The sequence below is a fragment of the Sinocyclocheilus rhinocerous genome, unplaced genomic scaffold (assembly GCF_001515625.1).
Source record: "Sinocyclocheilus rhinocerous isolate Xijiao unplaced genomic scaffold, SAMN03320098_v1.1 scaffold544, whole genome shotgun sequence".
In the NCBI taxonomy this organism is placed as follows: domain Eukaryota; kingdom Metazoa; phylum Chordata; class Actinopteri; order Cypriniformes; family Cyprinidae; genus Sinocyclocheilus; species Sinocyclocheilus rhinocerous.
This window is the reverse complement of record NW_015658610.1, coordinates 805,331-811,798: the sequence shown is the minus strand read 5'-3', so window position 1 is coordinate 811,798 and position 6,468 is coordinate 805,331. Positions and strand designations below refer to the sequence as shown.

Here is a 6,468-nt window from a genome sequence, read left to right as displayed (position 1 = left end):
ATATATATATATATATATATATATATATATATATGCTAACATTCAAAAGTTTGGGGTCAGTAAGATTTTATTTTAAGAAATTAATATATTTATTCAGCAAGTTAAATTGATCAAAAGTGACAGTAAAAACATGCATAATGTTACTAAAATGTTTCAAAGAAAGTTGTTCTATAGTCCCAGTACTCAAGAATATAAGCTGATCATTAGCATTATAGCACAAAACATATAGGCTGTCTGCTTGCCATTTAGCAACTGCTTTTATCCAAAGTGACTTAAAGCATACCTACTGATGGGAGAGGATTACGTACTTGATTCAAGGGCACTTTGATGATGGGGGCATCACTGCAACTCTCCAGTTTATCTATAAGCCTCTTTCAGGTAAATGCCAGGTAAAAGAGCACAAGCTTTCAGGGAGATGTCTATTTAATTTGATGAGTATGACTCAGTGATGGACCAGAGTGACTAAAAATGATGGCGTGATGCATATGCAAACGCTTCATTAATCAAGTGTAAGATTCATCACCAAAAGCCTTTGTGTTTCACATCAATCCATGCTGAGGAGTGCTTTATATACTTGTAGTTGATATTCTTAAATGTTGAGTGATTGATAACAGCAGTTACATGGTAACATTTTTGCTGGTGAATCACAATGAGATGTAAAGAAAGACGCATCTATCCAGTCAATTGTATCTGTTATTCTAAAGACACCGTTCCCACCTTTCTCGCAGAAGATGGAGCTGGAAGCGGTTGGCCAGCTTCATCAGGTTGATGAGCCTTTTTTTTCAGACATTAGCAACAAAGTCTGGAGTATTTATGAACATTAATTTCAAAATTTGTACTTACCATTTAACACCTTTTTGAACATAATTTCCAAAATAAGTCCTAAAAAAAATCTCATTACCGCAACAGTCTGAAAACATCAACACCCATCCGTGTACGCCCAGCGCAGCATTGCCATGGCAACCTCTGGTTTGGCATCTAGGAAGTCACATGGGGAAGCACAGGAAAGAATCCAACAACAGGTTCAGTTTTGAGGGATCTGACGCTGTTGCATACTGCATTAGAACAATAAGGAAAAAACAGCCAAACAACAAAATCTTGACATCCTCCATTTCAAGTGCAGGTTTTAGGAAACAAAGAAGCCATTGTTACCTGAGAGGTCCAGTTCTGAGGTGGAGGCCAGGTTGGCTAAGCTCCAGATTTCACTCCGAGAAGCCAGCACGAATTTATGAGCACTGAGCCTCTGCTCTCCAATCTTCACCTTCAGATCACTAGGAGAAAAAAAAAAACACTGATCTTGTCATACTGACTTTACACAGCATTCCTGTGAAATATGCAAAATTTGATGCATTATAGCTAATGTATTATGCAATGGTCTCAGTGAGGTCAGATCTGAGACAACAGTCTGGGCTCAAATCTCAGACGGAACATTCTGTAACCTCATAAGAACATGGTGCAATATGAAGAAATACAACTGTAATACAACTTCCTAACTTTACAGACCCAGCAGACATATGAAAACCCTTTCAGCCAGCTTTAAAGCACTTAGAAGCAAAACGAAACTGCAAATCAAAACTGTAATACCCGAGTGGCAGCAAATATTCAAATCAAGACAAAGTCACAGACAAACATAAGTATTTCAATAGCTGTGTGAATCTTATAAAAACCGACAAGAGTTTAACCAAAATGTCTAGGTCATATTTCACCACAAAAACCAAAGACAAAATAATATTTTGCATTTAATAAAGCCTGTCTTTAAGAATAGAAAAGCTAAAGATAAACGTCCCTCAAATTTTCATTACCGCTACACAACAAAAATTCTATATATACAATATATATATACATATACATATAATGTTATAAACCATGATGACAAGTATTGCAAGTATATATCATTTGGCATTAATAATCCATGCTGATTTTAATAAGAAAATAATTATACTTTATTACAGTAAATGCAATTTTTCACATACCGTGGAAAAAATAGGTTTTATTGTTAGGAAAAAAAGGAAAAGAAAACAACGACAAAAACACGTTTAACTTGTGCATCTTTTTATTTCTTTTTTTTTGCCTCTGAGGTTAATTATGACCTCATCTAACAGTATGTGTCAGTTCATGTCCAGTGCTCACCTGTACTGCTCCTGCTGATAAAGGTCAGCCACGATGGCCAGCAGGCGGCTGATGAAGGAGTCACTGGCCTGGGAGGTGGAGCCGGGGAGAGAGGCCTGGGCCACAGTCTGAAAACATCAACACTGTTAGAAAAGCAAATACATTTTCACATATTTAAAAATGGATTATTAATAGTCATGCGCAGTTAATTGAAATTCTGAAATAATATTTATATTTAATTTAACAGTTTTTTTATTTTTATTGATTTCTATCATTACCGCAACACCTTCCACAATTTACAACCATTTTTTGGGTAATATTTAAATGAAACCAGATATTTTTTCAAAATAACGTGACAAACCCGAAATAACATAATTTGTAGATTCTGCACATGCATTTAAAATCAAAGTACTATTTTTCTATTAATTAAATTAACATCTAATGAACATCTGTTGCGGTAATGATATATAGGTTTCGGAAATTAGGTTAATTATTTCGGTAATGATAATAAGTATACTAGTCTGAGATTAATACTGAGACTAGTATACTAGTCTGAGATAATGTAGAAAAAATCTGATAATATTTGCACAATCATGCATTCAAGTTCAAAACAGTTTTATTGTGTAGAAAAAATACAAAAGCCAAAAAATAAAAATTTAAGAAAAACATTAAAACAGGAATAAACAGGGCAACATTTCAACGTGTACCTAAAAAACATTAACCATTTTACCATGGCACTAAAAAAATAACTGACCAACAAGGACAAATACCACATTCTGATTTGTCAGAACTTGTCACATGTATATTAATTCTTAACAATCATGAAACCTCTGCTTCACTGTGTTGGGATCATCTTGGAGGTAGTATGCAAATGAACATCGTTTGGTGTCGGTGTTTTACACACATTTGTACTTTGCCCAGATCTCAGGCAACACACAGAAGTGTCGAGCTGAGGATGTGGCAGGTTGTGGTTCTGGAATGATGGCCTTTATGTCATCAAAGTAGTACCAGACCTTTTCTCCCTCGTATCGTATGGATGGAATGAACAATTTGTTTGGTCCAGCACAACTCATTGTGTCAACTTCATACTGACCATCTACAATCTAGAGAGTAAAAATAGATAAATAAATAAACAAATACATACACAAATAAATAAATGTAAGGATTTTTCATCAACAACAACACATCCATAGCACCAAATACTTCTTCATACCTGCGTGATGGTGCCAGGGAACAGTTCTCCGTCATATTGAACAAGGACCCACTTTCCTACTTCCAAAACTGACTCGGCGTTCTCCTTTTCTGACTCCACGTGGTCTCGGAAGTCAAACTCCTTTGGACTGAAACATTCACAGGCAAAATCACAAAAGCAGGACACTTCTCTGGTGTAGATAAGGCCTGGTTTTGTCGATGTCAGCTTAAAGAGAAAAGAAGGGTAATTTTGGATTGAATTACAGATATTAAATATTAAAGATATTAAATATAAACAGACATACTAATATCAAATAACAGATAACTAACATCTTTTAATCTTAAACTTCTCTCTTTTAGAGTTTTCAGGAAATTACCTAAATGAACCCACATAACTCTCTTTTTAGTTCCATCCATACTTATACTTACACAGTATTTCAGTACCTATTTTACTTTAGTTTTAAACCATCTCTTATTTACAGCTTTAAGAATATTTAATCCAGCAACTCTACATAAAAAAAACACCGCCTCTCCGTCTCCACCAGCTTCTGCTGCATCTTCACATACTCCTGCCTCAGCAGAGCAAGGTGCTTCTGCAATTTCTGCACCTCCTCTGCGGGCATGATGTGAATGATGAAGAGATGAGGAGCAAGAAGTGGAGAGATGACAAGAAGGAGTGGAACACAAGGAATAAGCACATGGGGTACAAGGAGAGAATAAGGAAAAATGGACAAGAATAAACCGTTAAAGTGAAAAGAAATGTGATGGGTAATGCAAAAGGAAAGTGGAAATGCCATGAAGAAGAAAGAGAGAGGGACAAAACACAGATTTCACATGAAAACTGCTGACAAAGACAGACTTCCTAACCACGCTCAAGGGAGGAGAAGTGGACCACTGATATGCGAGCAGAACTGTCTTTCTGTACTTTGACAAGTAAAAACACATTCAACATGGTATAATTCATGAACAACAACCACGAGAGTTCATATACACCCTCAGAATCCATCTCATTCCACTCAAACTAGGGCTGCACGATTAATCGAATGCGATTGTCATGCGCATTTTGATAGTAATGCCGGTTCTGTAATCAGCAGGAAATCATCATCACGTGCTTTCAGATGGAGCAGCATTTACTACACAGAGCCGTAGTTCACTGACAAGTTACGTAAAAAAAAATCGCAGATGATTTTATTGCGCGATTATGAAATCGAAGAAATCGTTCGCGATAATGACAGTTGTTTGCATAGCTTCTCAGTGAACTACGGCTCTGTGAAGTAAATGCTGCTCCATCTGAAAGCATGTGAAAATACCACATTTAATAACATATTTTTACTCCAAACTCACTTCATGGGTGATTCTCACGAAATCTTGGTTTTAAAAAATTTTAAGCATGAAAATTTAAAAAATGCTTAAATTAACCTTTTTTTTCAGACATTAGCAACAAAGTCTGGAGTATTTATGAACATTAATTTCAAAATTTGCTGTAGTCAACATGAACTACTACTTCATTCTGGGTAAGGGACTCTCTCAATTTCCTCAGTCTTTCAGACTGATGTTTGATGTTGTAAATGTGTCTTGAGAAGTTTGAGAGGTGGTCCTGTGTCAGTTCTACAAGCTTTTCGATGGAGGTATGTCTCTTCTCAAGAAAAACTTTCCTCACTTCCTTCTCTTCAGTGGGCCCATCTGTACCTTTTTTTGGTACAGATTTTGTAACCCACTCTTCCCATATTATGATGTTTTCTTTCAGTGAAGGATCCAGTGTTGTGGGAAATTTCATATTCTTGCAATTGCTGCATGTCCTGTACATGCAGGACATGTCATTGTCACTACACACACTGGCCTGCACAATGTCCCTTGGAGAGGATGTGGCTACGATTCCTAGCTGATGCAGCTTTTTTATCTTCAGGCCAAAATTTTCATGTGTTTTACAAGCACATGTTTCTCTATCTTTTACTCTACGGTGGACAATCCAAAATGGCTTAAGTTTACAGAACTGAGACATGGAAAGTTTGTGCCTTGGATTCTCAGACTGAAATCTTCTATGAAGATTTGCCATGTTGTCTGTCAAGGCTCTCTTGCGAAATATCTGGCCCTTTTTTCGAATTTCACCAAATTTGCCATTTATTACAGTCGAAACTTCATCTTGGTGAAAGAAGCGGCTAACAGTTCTGCGCATTAATCTTCTCTGGTTGTTGGGTAATATTCTTTGGTGACCTCTCTTTCTAGATTTTTGTTGGACCTCTCTGCCTTCCATGTTCACAAGTCCCAGCTTTCTCTCCCTCTTCTTAAGTCTTCTCAATCTTTTCCTTAGGTTTAAAGTCTCTTTAGTCCTGCCCAGAAGCTTCTCTTCCATGTAGCGCAACTTTTCCCTCAGTTTTGATAGTGTTTTTTTTCTTTTCTTTGTTTTGGGTGATTCTTTTGGGGTAGATGTATTTATTTGTCTTGGTGTCTGTATCTCATTTTTTGGGGGAGTTGAGTTGATGTCATTACGCTAAAAAAAAAATAAGTTGGAAACTCAAAAACTAAAAAAAAAGACAGCTAAGCTTGCTAAGCTTTAGAACTTTCAAGAATCGTGTATGTTGTATTATTTGAACTTAATTACAATTATTAAAATTATAATTATACTTTAACTTGTGTAGACCAAACCGAGAATTCAGTACACAATACAGTTATTTATACTTATCGAAAACCTTATTCACTCTAATAGTGACATGAAACAAAACAGATGTTACAATGAAATATAATTTAAAAAACACTAAAGAGCTAAATATGTTAAACCTTAGTAACAAATGTTTGTCAACAAAACTGAAATAAGAATACTTTAACAAAAAAATAAATAAATATTCAGGAGTGATTTGTAAATTGATCTGTGATCAATTAGTTGGACCTGACCATAAAGCCTGACATTTTAAGTGCCTGCTTTTTTATATTTCAATAATATAAGTTGTTCCTACTAAATGAACTATAAATTTACGTATTTATAATGTTGACTTCTACATTTGAAAGTTCAGTCAACCTTTAAAATAGATTTATTTGACAAAATTGGAAACTGGATTTTTTTTTTTAACAGGGACATTTACCTGCTGAGACAAGAATGGCTGTTCTTTTGGGGGAGCTTCTTGAAGATTTTCTTGAACTTCATTTGCTTCTTGAATAAGCTGAAGTGAA

The 6,468-nt window shown here is 35.6% G+C and overlaps 1 long non-coding RNA gene across 1 annotated transcript; it reads right to left on the bottom strand.

Moving 5' to 3' along the window:
- Window positions 1-927: 927 nt before the first annotated feature.
- On the bottom strand, window positions 928-2,226 carry LOC107722767 (uncharacterized). The gene is made up of 3 exons (XR_001637837.1): window positions 2,131-2,226; window positions 1,153-1,271; window positions 928-978 (listed from the first exon to the last, which is right to left on the bottom strand). It is a non-coding gene; the product is annotated as an uncharacterized LOC107722767 (long non-coding RNA).
- Window positions 2,227-6,468: the final 4,242 nt, after the last annotated feature.